At 42.1% G+C, this 13,831-nt stretch overlaps 1 protein-coding gene and 1 long non-coding RNA gene across 2 annotated transcripts in view; one reads left to right on the top strand and one right to left on the bottom strand.

The window, feature by feature from the left end:
* The first annotated feature begins 2,521 nt into the window (after positions 1–2,521).
* On the top strand, positions 2,522–7,638 carry LOC129651267 (uncharacterized). Its single transcript, XR_008714077.1, has 3 exons — positions 2,522–2,555; positions 6,645–6,773; positions 7,184–7,638. It is a non-coding gene; the product is annotated as an uncharacterized LOC129651267 (long non-coding RNA).
* Positions 7,639–8,526: 888 nt separating this feature from the next.
* PLXDC1 (plexin domain containing 1) overlaps positions 8,527–13,831 on the bottom strand; it is an 82,517-nt gene continuing 77,212 nt past the window's right edge. Inside the window, exon 16 of the mRNA XM_055576011.1 lies at positions 8,527–9,633. The gene's annotated coding sequence lies outside the window, so the exon portion shown is untranslated. The remainder of the gene's footprint in view (positions 9,634–13,831) is intronic.

Below are 13,831 nucleotides of genomic sequence, written 5' to 3'. Positions count from 1 at the left end.
CCAAACACTCGCCCCCACCCCTGGCTCCCTCCACTACCCTATATTGATGATTCACAAAGATAGATCTCCAGGTCAGCCTCGCCATGAGCTCCAGATCCCCATACCCAACTACCTACTGGATACCCTCTCCTGGATGGCCTGGGGTCTTCTCAACCCAGTATGTCCCAAACTTATTTTTATTTTCTAAAACAATTTCATTTATTTATATTTTTGGCTGTGCTGGGTCTTCATAGCTTTACATGGGCTTTCTCTAGATGCAGCAAGCAGGAGCTAGTCTTCGTTGCGGTTCGCCAGCTTCTCATTGTGGTGGTTTCTCTTGTTGAGGAGCACAGGCCCTAGAGTTCGCAGGCTTCAGCGGTTGTAGCTCACAGGCTTAATTGCTCCAAGGCATGTGGAATCTTCCGGAACCAGGAACAAACCTATGTCCCCTGCATTGGCAGGCAGATTCTTGTCCACTGCACCATCAGGGAAGTTCCCAAACTCATTTTTCTGCTCAGCTGTCCACCTCCACTAGTATCCATTGCTAACTTCCTGCTTCTGTTTCAGCCAGAATCTGGCAATAATTCTACATCACTCTGTATCCTTTTTTCCTTATCTCCTTCGTCCTCTAAGGCTGACCAATTCTTTCTTCATATACATAATTGTAGTAATAGTAGTTTAATCACTAAGTCATGTCCAAGTCTTGCGACCCCATGGACAGTAGCCTGCCAGGCTCCTCTGTCCATGGGATTCTCCAGGCAAGAATACTGGAGTGGTTTGCCATTTCCTTCTCCAATAAACATAATTAATACCAAATAATATGATATGATATTATTCATTCTCTATTCCATTACCAATGCTACTGCCCTATTCAGCCTGGCCCTTATCCTTTCTTGCTTAGGCATCTGCCCTCCACTCTGCCTCCAGGGGTCCTCCAGAGTAAAGGTTCTAGAATATAAATCTGAGGATATTGTTCTCTTGCTTAAAATCCTTCACTGGGGCACTTACCTTCAGAACACATTAGAATCCCTCAGGGTAGCATGCAAATTCCCCTACTTCTATCCTGGCACTTGCCTCTCCTGGCCACACCTGCCCTTGTGTGCGGGCAGACTGAATAACTCGCAGTTCCCAAAGGCCCCAGGCCAGTGTGCTTTGCTGGGAATGCTTTTCTCCTTCTCACTTCTCAGCCAGCTCATTTCTGTTTATCCTTCCAGACTCAGCTCAGCATCACCTCCCCTTGAAAACCTCCCTTGACACATAATTCCTCTCCCTTCCTCCGCCTGAATTAGCACCTCTGCTGAGCACTTCTATGTCTTAGAGCCTCTTGGTCTATAGCATGGGGCTCACTCTACTGGGTTGTAAGCTTCTTGTGGGTAGGAGCTATTTCCTACTCTGTTTGGGATCTTTGGCACCTACCAGGAGCTGGGCATTTTAATCAGTGAGTGTCTCTTGATTGACTTCTTGTTCCCAAGTTCTTCTGTGTATTATCTGTGTGACTTTGAATGAGTCTTTTAACCTCCTTATATTTTAGTAGAAATAATAATAATATGCCTATCACAAGGATTAAATGAGAAGGCATTGCAATGAGAAACCCATGCACCACAACGAAGAGAGCCCCTGCTCTCTTCAACTAGAAAAAGCTTATTTTTGTGTATAGTGTGACCGAGTGTTTTAACTTCAATAATTTACATATGACTGTCTAGCTTTCGCAACGCCACTTGACGAAGAGACTGTCTTTTCTCCATTGTATTATATATTCTTGCCTCCTTTGTTGAAGATTAATTGACCGTCTATGTGTGGCTTTATTCTGGGCTCTCTATTCTGTTCCATTGATTCATGTGTCTGTTTTTGTGCCAATACCATGCTTGTTTGATTACTGAAGGTTTGTAGTGTCATGTGAAGTCTGGGAGGGTGATGCCTCTAGGTTTGTTTTTTTCCCCTGAGGATTGCACTGGCAATCCTAGGTCTTTTATGGTTCCATATACATTTTAGGATGATTTTTTCTAGTTATGTGAAAAATGCCATGCGTAATTTGATAGGAATCACATTAAATCTGTATATTGCTTTGGGTAGTATGGCCATTTTAATTATACTGATTCTTCCAATCCAAGAGCATGATATATATTTCCATTTCTTTAAATCTTCAGTTTCCTTTATCAGTGTTTATAGTTCTCAGTATATGTCTTTCACCTCCTCAGTCAGGCTTATTTCTAAGTATTATTTTTTAATGTGATTTAAAAAGGAATATTTTCTGTACTTTCCCTTTCTGATATTTCATTTTTAGTGTAAATAAATGCAACAGATTTCTGTATGTTAATCTTGTATACGGCTACCTTGTTGAATTTGTTTAACAGTTCTACTAGTTTTTGAGTGGAGACTCATGTAACAGTCTATGGGACAATGCTGGTTTCAAATAATGATCAGTCGTCATGTTTTAGATGCCTAACTAAATGCTAAGCGCTTTATGTGCATTCCCTTATTTGATCTTTCTATCATCTCCACAATGTTATTGTTATTCTGTTTTACAGATGAGGAAGCCATAGCTTAAAGGAGCTATATATAACTATGATAAAAGGGTAAGTTAAAAATAAATGTATCACAATGGAAAGTGTCCACAATAAATTGGTTTTTTGACCATACTGGATCTTAGCTCACCAACCAAGGATTGAACCTGTGCCTCTTGCATTGGAAGTGCAAAGTTTTAACCACTGGACTGCCAAGGAAGTCTCTAAATTTTTTTTTTTTTTTTTAAGCAATGATCATCCATTATCAGAAAAATAAAATATACCTATATCACTTATTTTAAATTAAGACATTAAGTGACTTGCTTGCGGCCGTTCTACTAACCACAGGGCCAACACTTGAATCCTGGGCCTGTGATGACTCTTATCCCCACGAGGAGCCATAGAGATAAAAAGGCTTTGGAGGGCATAGGACCTAAACTACCACACATGACAGGTCCTCTTTCTGCAATACTCTTGGAAAGTGGCCAGCTAGCCCCTGCTTGAATACCTATAGTAATGGAGAGTTCGTTACCTTCCTAGGCAGCATGCCCCATTGTTGACTACTTAGGAATCTGTTCATCCTCAATTCTGTCCTTAAGTTTGGAATGCTCTTAGTGGAGGTGGCCCCCTTGCGCTAGACTGAAAGGATAGGCTGGTTTGCACTGGTCTCTAAGGAGAGTCCAGCACGTTCCCCACTGCTTCACGGGGATGGGAGCCCTCATCTGCCTCCACCCCTGCTCCCACCTCCCAGACCCAGCACTTCCTGTGGACTGACTCAGGTAAACCTTACCAACTCAGCGTAGGCTGCCTCCCTCGTGGGGCTGCGGGGCCACAGCTGCTGCAAATGCCTGAATTTCCATTCACGGTAAAGCCTCCCTCCGCTGAAAGGATAATCAACTCCCTGCTCCACTGACAGGTTCTCAATGGGTGAGGGCTGAATGCTAGGTCTTTGGAAAGACACCAGAAAAGGCAAGAGAAGTAACAATAGCAAAGATGATATATCATATCTCTGTATTTAATTATCTTCAGTGGACAAAAGAATGCAGGAACTCTACCTGTTATCAGGCAAGAGAAGTAACAATAGCAAAGATGATGTATCAGTTGTAAAGACTCCCACTCCTTTTTCCAATGGTAAAGATTAGCCTGAGGTGCTCAACCATTGGAACTGGATCAACTGGAAACTAGGGGACGATGTGACCTTTTCTGACCTTTGTAACTTCAATCAACTAAAGCTTATACACTACCTACAGCCCAAGCTCCTTCATGAATAGGCATATATCCTTCAGTCAGTTCAGTTCAGTCGCTCAGTCAGTTCAGTTCAGTCACTCAGTCATGTCCAACTTTTTGGGACCCCATGGACTGCAGCATGCCAGGCTTCCCTGTCCATCACCAACTCCCAGAGCTTGCTCAAACTCATGTCCATCAAGTCAGTGATGCCACCCAACCATCTCATCCTCTGTCATCCCATTCTCCTCCCACCTTCAGTCTTTCCAGGGTCTTTTCCAATGAGTTAGTTCCTCTCATCAGGTGGCCAAAGTATTGGAGTTTCAGCTTCAGTATCAGTCCTTCCAATGAATATTGAGGACTTATTTCCTTTAGGATGGACTGATTTGATCTCCTTGCTGTCCAAAGGACTCTCAAGAGTCTCCTCCAACACCACAGTTCAAAAGCATCAATTTTTCAGCGCTCAACTTTCTTTATGGTCCAACTCTCACATCCATATATGACTATTGGAAAAACCAAAGCTTCGACTATATGGACCTTTGTTGGTAAAGTAATATCTCTGCTTTTTAATATGCTGTTGAGGTTGGTCATAGCTTTTCTTCCAAGGAGCAAGTGTCTTTTAATTTCATGGCTGCAACCACCATCTGCAGTGATTTTGGAGCCCAAGAAAATAGTCTGTCACTGTTTCCATTGTTTCCCTACCTATTCACCATGAAGTAATGGGACCAGATGCCATGATCTTAGTTTTTTGAATGTTGAATTTTAAGTCAGCTGTTTCACTCTCCTCTTTCACTTTCATCAAGAGGCTCTTTAGTTCTTCTTCACTTTCTGACATAAGGGTGGTGTAATCTGCATATCTGAGGTTACTAATATTTCTCCTGGCAATCTTGATTCCAGCTTGGGATGCATCCAGGCTGGCATTTCACATGATGTACTCTGCATATAAGTTAAATAAGCAAGGTGACAGTATACAGCCTTGACATACTCCTTGCCCAATTTGGAACCAGTCTGTTGTTCCATGTCTGGTTCTAACTGTTGCTTCTTGACCTGCATACAGATTTCTTAGGAGGCAGGTCAGGTGGCCTGGTATTCCCATCTCTTTAAGAATTTTCCACAGTTTGCTGTTGTCCACACAGTCAAAGGCTTTAGCAGAGTCAATGAAGCAGATGTTTTTTCTGGAATTCTCTTGTTTTTTCTATGATCCAACAGTTATTGGCCATTTAATCTCTGGTTCCTCTGTCTTTTCTAAACCCAGCTTGAACATCTGGAAGTTCTATGTTCATGTACTATTGAAGTCTAGCTTGGAGAATTTTGAGCATTGCTTTGCTAGCTTGTGAGATGAGTGCCATTGTGCCGTAGTTTGAACATTCTTTGGCATTGCCTCTCTTTGGGATTGAAATGAAAACTGACCTTTTCAAATCCTGTGGCCACTGCTGAGTTTTCCAGATTTGCTGGCATATTGACTGCAGCACTTTTACAGTGTCATCTTTTAGGATTTGAAATAGCTCATTTGGAATTCCATCACCTCCACTAGCTTTGTTTGTAGTGATGCTTCCCAAGGCCCACTTGACTTCGCATTCCAGGATGTCTGGCTATAGGTGAGTGATCACACCATCGTGGGTATCTGGGTCATTAAGATCTTTTTGTATAGTTCTTCTGTGTATTCTTGCCACCTCTTCTTAATCTCTTCTGCTTCTGCTAGGTCCATACCGTTTCTCTCCTTTATTGTGTCCATCTTTGCCTGAAATGTTCCCTTGGTATCTCTAATTTTATTGAAGAGATCTCTAGTCTTTCCCACTCTATTGTTTTCCTCTGTTTCTTTGCATTGATCACTTAGGAAGGCTTTCTTATCTCTCCTTGCTATTCTTTGGAATGTTGCATTCAAATGGATATATCCTTCCTTTTCTCCTTTGCTTTTCACTTCTCTTCTTTTCTCAGCTATTTGTATCCTTAGCTCACAACTTCCCTAATTTTGCTGTTTAGAGAGACACTGCTTTGGGAAAGATCCTTGGTGTTCTTACTTTCTGCAAGTAATAAATCCCTCCTCCTGTTCTTTGGCTTGCTTGTGTCTTTTGGCTTGACACCCACCTGAGGCAAACCCAGATTTCAGGTAACAACCCTGTCTTTTTCCACTGACAGGCTTCTCCCTTGTTGTCTTAGTTCTACTAGTGGTCTTCCCATTCTCTCCTCCCTCCTAGAGTCCTTGCTCTTGCTTTCCTCCCACATCCAGTCACTTGCCAAGGTTTTTAGATGCTCCTGCTGAAATACTGTGGCTCCCCTACCTAACCATTTCTACTACAGCCTCCCCTTCAGAAAGATCTCAGTACTTGAGCCCTAAACTGTCTTCATAGCTTATCACAAGTGTGACTTTTTCCTTTCTTCCTTCCCTTCTTCCCTATCTTCCTCTTTTTTCTTTCTTGTAACAATATTTGTTGAGCACCTACTATGTGCCAGGCGCTAATAATTTTATTGAATACCTACTAATGTCAGGTACGAGGGAAACAAAAAACTAACAGTGCAGACCCATTCCTCAAGATGTTTAGAGCAAGTGTTAGGGAAAACACTGATTGAAACTGCCTGCTCTGGCCAGGCATTGTAGTAACCATTTGCATGAGTTATTCTACGACAGGAGGTCCCAGTAAAGAACTAACAAGCCATTACCAACTGGAAAAATTGGGGAAGGTCAAAAGGAGACTCCAGTCTATATATCCTACCTACCTCCCAGAGTCCTTCTGGCTGGGATCCATCTTGGTTGAGCCATGCGCATGCCACCAGGAAGAACCCTGAGTCAGAATGATTGGCCAGACAACCCAGAAACTAACACCATTACCATAAAATCTGGACTGTGATATGTGGCAGAGTAGTCCTCCTGGGTTCCCTTATCTTGCTGCTCTTTCCCCAGGCACCCCTTCTCAATAAATTCTCTTGCTTTGTCAGCTCATGTGTTTCCTCAGACAATTCATTTCTGAATGTTGAACAAGAGCCCACTCTCAGGCCCTGGAAAGAGTCCTCCTTCCTGCAATACAAGTAGAAGGCTTATTTCAAGAGGACTACTTCCCAGTGGGGGTAAGTAAGCAGATAATCACAAAGAGGCTAGACCCTAGGCCTTCTTTCTAACCGGTCTCCTGGCTTCCATTTATTTCCTCCGTTCCAATCCATGTCGCTTGCTCTGCCCGACTGACATTCCTAACGTACAGTGACAGTTCTGCCAGGTCCCTTCATTAGCTCTTCATTGCTAATGTAAGTCCTCAACATGTTCTTATGGTGTTCACAAAGTGCCCCAGCCCGCTTCTCCACATACACCTGCATGGTTCGCCCCATCTTGCCCTTCACTGCAGCTCATCCACCAGTTGGAATATCCTGCCTCTGCCTTTCTTCTTATAGTTACCTCTCCTGTCACCTCTATCTGTAAAAACCTTAACAATAGGTCTATTTGCACTCCCAACCCTAGAAGGTATAACTCTTTCCTCCAATAGAGCTTCAAACCACCTTATCATCTTCACGTTACTCAGAAAATGGATGGCTTGATGAGCAAACACATCTGTTGGAGATGCAGAGAGCTGCAGCATCACTCTGCCTTCTGGGGGTTAACAAGCAAACCCTGAGAGCCAGCAGCAGCAGCAGCTAGGGTTCCACGGGAGAGGCAGCAGTCCAGAGCAGTCAGGGGCACCTTGGAGTCACGGAGTAAGAATGCAGATGGAACCAAAGCCAGCTACACTCAGTAAGGGCCATCGCCAGTGTCGTGATGAGGAGAGCACAGTGTGTGGCCTCTGGAATCTATGGCTTGGGGCATGTACAGCGAACTGCACCAAGTCCTGCGAAGCAATCTGTTTGCACCTCCCCCACCAAAGTTTTCCGTTTCCCTCAGTCGCGCATAAGTGCTATCGCCTTTCAACTCCCTGGACATGTTATTTTTACATCTGCTGTGCCAGTTGGTATGTTCCACTTTGTTGATCTTTTTATTTGTATATTTTGTCTTATTACTAAGTAATTTGCAGACGTGAATACAGAGAAATGTCTTGCATTGTAGCAAAAGCCAGGAACTATATTCTTCGTACCCTCTACGGTGACTCATAGGGTGACTTCTATGATTGTGTACATTCTCAAGAAATGCTGCTGATTGATGGATTCATCCCCTGAAGGGATTATATAGACTCCTTTCCATAATACTGCAGCGCAGAAGGAATTCTGAACCAAATGGAAATTTGTTCTTAAAAAATGTGTATTTACGTATTTGGCTGTGCCAGGTTTTAGTGGCGGCATGCCGGATCTAGTTCCCTGACCAGGGATCGAACCTGGCCCCCCTGCATTAGGAGAGCAGAGTCTTAGCTACTGGATCACCAAGGAAGTTTCCAAATGGAAATTTGAACAGAAAAAATCAGATTGAAATTTTTAAAAATCACGCATTTGGTTCCAGACACATAAGGAAGGAAGCCCCTAGCTCAGTGTCTGACATATGGTAGGTGTGCCAAGTTGATGTTAATGTTATTCCATGGGCACATGACAGCCAACAAGGTAACAAGTTGTGAGACAGTGCAGCTGGAGAGAACTGGTTAGGTAATATTTTCCAGCAGATAAATGTTACTCAGGGGTAACTGGCAGGAATGTTATCCATGGGGCCTGGTGGCCAAGTCCCCATGATGTTGGACTGCCAGATGGGCATTCCTGGACTTAGCAGATAATGACTATATCCTCCCCATATTATGTGGAAAGGTCAGATGCAGCCAGAGAATGCTTCATTCCCCTCTGGAGGTAATGGAAATTTTGCATATTTGGGGGGACTTTCTCATTATTGTGTCATTATTATGAGGAGGTCAAGAGCACAGATTTTGAGCATCCCTCTCCAGTAGAGACACAGGCTGAACTATTTACAGATAAAATGGTACAACTTAAGTTTGCTTCAAAATAACCCAATAAAGGAGCACGGGTGGACGTAGAGCTGCCACAAGATGGCCCTGTGTTAATGGTCATTATAACTTGGTGAGGGGTATATGGAAGTTCACAGTACTAGTTTCTGGTGGTTTTATGTATGTTAGAAATTTTCCATAATAAACATTTTGTTTTGTTATGTTTTGTTTAATTTTATTTATTTTTTTAAAGCGCAGATTTTTAGCCCAGGACAGATCTAGGTTCAAATCCCTTCCTGCTATTTTTTTGGCTGAGCAATCTTTCATTTAATGCTTCTGAGTCCAGTCTCCAATTCCTAAAACATTTGTAAGAATAATTCCAGGCTCACAAATTTGTTGCAAGTACATAAAGCCTAGAACATGGTTGGCAATCAGTAATGCTACTATGAGTTTCCTTGAGCCTAACCCTCTAGTTATACCAACTCTTAGGAACAACCTGTAATCATGGTATGGTTGCAAGCAGATGGCTGGCCCACTGTCTTGACCGCAGAGTCCGTCACAGCTTTGGCAGATGGAATGGAACTGGGGATCAAATTATAGGTTTCAGACCCTTTACTAAAACTCCTGGGGGGCATTTCTTTTACAGCATTTTTATTCTTTATAAATTTTTCAAAACTGAAGCATAGTTGATTTGAAATATTATATGAGTTTCAGATGTGCAGTGTAGTAGTTTATTATTCTTTGATGTTGAAAATGGCCATGAGAGGAGAGAAGAGGCGGTGGGAGGGGTTTGATGATGCCACTTTTCTTGGCTGTCAGTGTTCCTGGGTTCACAGCTCTGCTGTCACTAGGAGGGGTCAGACCGGGAAAGCAGACCCTGAGATGTACACGGTCAAAGTTGAGGGAGGTCCCGTCTGCAGATCCTTCCTTCCAGGACAGTTGCCTGTCCTCCCTTTCATCTGTTCACAGGCAGCTAGCATTTCACAGGTTGTCCAGGGACTTGGGGTTCTGTACACCTGGGCACATTTTCAGGCTCCGGCTGGCAAGGCAGCCCCATCCATTTTGTAGAGGAGCCTGTGCTGGAAGAAGAAAAGTGAGATCACAGGGAATTCATTAGCATCCCAGATTCTGCTGCTTTCCTCTCTACAGGTCCTCCCCCACCAACCCCCACACCGCCTAATCTTTATCCCAGCAATTTCCCTTTAAAGTGGCTGAGGGAATCTGTCAAAGCTGGGCCAAGAACTTGCCTTTTCTGGTGTCTTTTCTAAAGACCCAGCATTCAGCCCTCACCCAATGAGAACCTGTCAGTGGAGCAGGGAGTTGATTATCCTTTCAGCGGAGGGAGGCTTTACCGTGAATGGAAATTCAGGCATTTGCAGCAGCTGTGGCCCCGCAGCCCCACGAGGGAGGCAGCCTACGCTGAGTTGGTAAGGTTTACCTGAGTCAGTCCACAGGAAGTGCTGGGTCTGGGAGGTGGGAGCAGGGGTGGAGGCAGATGAGGGCTCCCATCCCCATGAAGCAGTGGGGAACGTGCTGGACTCTCCTTAGAGACCAGTGCAAACCAGCCTATCCTTTCAGTCTAGCTCAAGGGGGCCACCTCCACTAAGAGCATTCCAAACTTAAGGACAGAATTGAGGATGAACAGATTCCTAAGTAGTCAACAATGGGGCATGCTGCCTAGGAAGGTAACGAACTCTCCATTACTATAGGTATTCAAGCAGGGGCTAGCTGGCCACTTTCCAAGAGTATTGCAGAAAGAGGACCTGTCATGTGTGGTAGTTTAGGTCCTATGCCCTCCAAAGCCTTTTTATCTCTATGGCTCCTCGTGGGGATAAGAGTCATCACAGGCCCAGGATTCAAGTGTTGGTCCTGTGGTTAGTAGAACGGCCGCAAGCAAGTCACTTAATGTCTTAATTTAAAATAAGTGATATAGGTATATTTTATTTTTCTGATAATGATGATAATTGTTAAAAAAAAAAAAATTTTTTTTTAGAGACTTCCCTGGCAGTCCAGTGGTTAAGACTTGGCATTTTTAATGCAAGAAGCACAGTTTGATCCTTGGGTGGGGAACTAAGATCCAGCATGGCCAAAAACCAATTTATTGTGGACATTTTTCATTGTAATACATTTAGTTTTAACTTATCCTTTTCTCATAGTTATATACTTTACTCCTTTAAGCCACGGCTTTCTCATTTGTAAAATAGAATAACAAATAAAATTGTGGAGATGATTAAATAAGAGAATTCACATAAAGTGCTTAGCATTTAGTTAGACATCTAAAACATGACAACTGATCATTATTCAAAACCAGCATTGTCCCATAGACTGTTATGTGAGCCTCCACACAAAAACTAGTAGAACTGATAAAAAAAAATTCAGCAAGGTGACAAAATTAACATACAGAAATCTGTTGCATTTATTTATACTAACAATGAAATATCAGAAAGGGAAAGCAAAAAAAAAATTATTTTAAAATCACATTAAAAAGAATAAAATACTTAGGAATAAGCCTGACCAAGGAGGTGAAAGACTTATACACTGAGAACTATAAAACACTGATAAAGGAAACTGAAGATGATTTACAGAAATGGAAATATATACCATGCTCTTAGGCTGCATTGGAGAAGTCAATGGCACCCCACTCCAGTACTCTTTGCCTGGAAAATCCCATGGATGAAGGAGCTTGGTGGGCTGCAGTCCATGGGGTCGCTAAGAGTCGGACACGACTGAGCAACTTCACTTTCACTTTTCACTTTCACGCATTGGAGAAGGAAATGGCAACCCACTCCAGTGTTCTTGCCTGGAGAATCCCAGGGATGGGGGAGCCTGGTGGGCTGCCGTCTATGGGGTCGCACGGGGTCGCACAGAGTCGGACACGACTGAAGTGACTTACCTTCCTACCTTCCTAGGCTGCATATACCATGCTCTTAGATTGGAATAATCCATATCATTAAAATAGCTGTACTATCCAAAGCAATCTATAGATTTAATGTGATTCCTTTCAAATTACCCATGACATTTTTCACAGAACTAGAATAAATAATCCTAAAATGTATATGGAACCATAAAAGACCTAGAATTGCCAAAGCAGTGCTGAGGAAAAAAAAAACAAAGCTGGAGGCATAACACTTCTAGACTTCAGATGATGCAACAAAGCTACAGTGACCATACAAGCATGGTATTGGCACAAAAACAGACATATGAATCAATGGAACAGAATAGAGAGCCCAGAAATAAAGCCACACACAGATGGTCAATTAATCTTCAACAAAGGAGGCAAGAATATATCATACAATGGAGAAAAGACAGTCTCTTCATCAAGTGGTGTTGGAAAAGCTGGACAGCCATCTGTAAATCAAAGAAGTTAAAACACTTTATCACACTATATACAAAAATAAATCTCAAAATGGCTTAAAGACTCAAATATAGACAGGACACCATAAAACTCCTAGAAGAGAACATAGGCAAAACATTATCTGACATGATTTGTAGCAATGTTTTCTTGGGTCATTCTCTCAAGGCAATAGAAATAAAAGCAAAAATAAACAAATGGGATTTGGGCATATATCCAGATGGATCTCTAAGTCAAAAAGATACAGGTACCTCAGTGTTTATAGTAGCATTATTTACAACAGCCAAGACATGAAATCTAAATGTTTACTGAGATATTTAGATAAAGAAGATGTGATACACACACACACAGTGGAATACTACTCAGCCATAAAAAGAATGAAATAGTGCCATTTGCAGCAATGTGCATGGACCTAGAAATGATCATAATAAGTGAAGTAAGTCAGAGAGAAAGACAAATATGTTATCACTTACATGTGGAATCTAAAATATGACACAAAAGAACTTATTTATAGAACAGAAATAGACTCACAGAGATAGGGAACAAACTTACAGTTACCTAAGGTGAAAGACGGGGGAGGGATAAATTAGGAGTTGGGATTAGTAGATACAAATGGCTATAAATAAATATATGTGTATATATACATATACATACATATGTATGTATATATACAACATATATACAGACTATATAAAAAGACTATATATAAAGACTTTGTTTTCTTGGGCTCCAGTATCACTGCAGATGGTGGTGACTGCAGCCATGAAATTAAAAGACACTTGCTTCTTGGAAGAAAAGCTATGAGAAACCTAGACAGCATATTAAAAAGCAGAGACATCACTTTGCCAGCAAAGGTCTACATAGTCAAAGCTATGGCTTTTCCCGTAGTCATGTATGGATGTGACAAAGTGAAAGTTGCTCAGCTGTGTCCGACTCTTTGCGACCCCATGGACTGTATAGTCCATGGAGTTCTCCAGGCCAGAATATTGGAGTGGGTAGCCTTTCCCTTCTCCAGGGGATCTTCTCAACCCAGGGATCAAACCCAGGTTTCCACATTGCAGGCGGATTCTTTACCAACTGAGCCACCAGGGAAGCCCATGGATGTGAGAGTTGGACCATAAAGAAGGCTGAGTCCCAGAGAATTGATGCTTTGGAATTACGGTGTGGAGAAGACTCTTGAGAGTCCCTTGGACAGCAAGGAGATCCAACCAGTCAATTCTAAAGGAAATCAACCCTGAATATTCACTGGAAGGACTGATGCTGAAGCTGAAGTCCCAATACTTTGGGTACCTGATGCAAAGAGCCAACTCATTGGAAAAGACCCTGATGCTGGGAAAGGTTGAGGGCAGGAGGAGAAGGGGACAACAGAGGATGAGATGATTGGATGGCATCACTGACTCAATGGACATGAGTTTGAGCAAACTCCAGGAGATGGTGAAGGACAGGGAAACCTGCCATGCTGCCAAAAGAGTCAGGTATGACTGAGTGACTGAACAACAACAACGTATATAAAGTAGACAACCAACAAGGCCCTACTGTATAGCATTATATTCACTATCTTGTAATAACCTATAATGGAAAAGAATGAAAAAGAATATGCATTGTATGTATAAGTGAATCACTTTGCTGTACACCAGAAACTAACAACACTGTAAATCAACTATACTTAATTGGGGTTCCCTGGTGGCTCAGACAGTAAAGAATGCAGGAGACCTGGGTTCTTAAATTAAAAAAAAGAAAATATAATGAACATCTCATATGTAATTTAAAATTTTCTAGAAGCCACATTAAAAAAGCAAAATTGATTTTACTAATTTATTTAACCCAACATATACAGAACATTATAATGTTAACATGTAATCAAGATAAAAATTATTAATGTGATATGTTTACAATAATTTTTTTGGTACTAAAAATTTTGGTAA

The sequence above is a fragment of the Bubalus kerabau genome, chromosome 4 (genome assembly GCF_029407905.1).
Source record: "Bubalus kerabau isolate K-KA32 ecotype Philippines breed swamp buffalo chromosome 4, PCC_UOA_SB_1v2, whole genome shotgun sequence".
Lineage (NCBI taxonomy): Eukaryota > Metazoa > Chordata > Mammalia > Artiodactyla > Bovidae > Bubalus > Bubalus kerabau.
The sequence above is the reverse complement of the archived record's forward strand: the minus strand, read 5'-3'. Positions and strand labels throughout refer to the sequence as shown.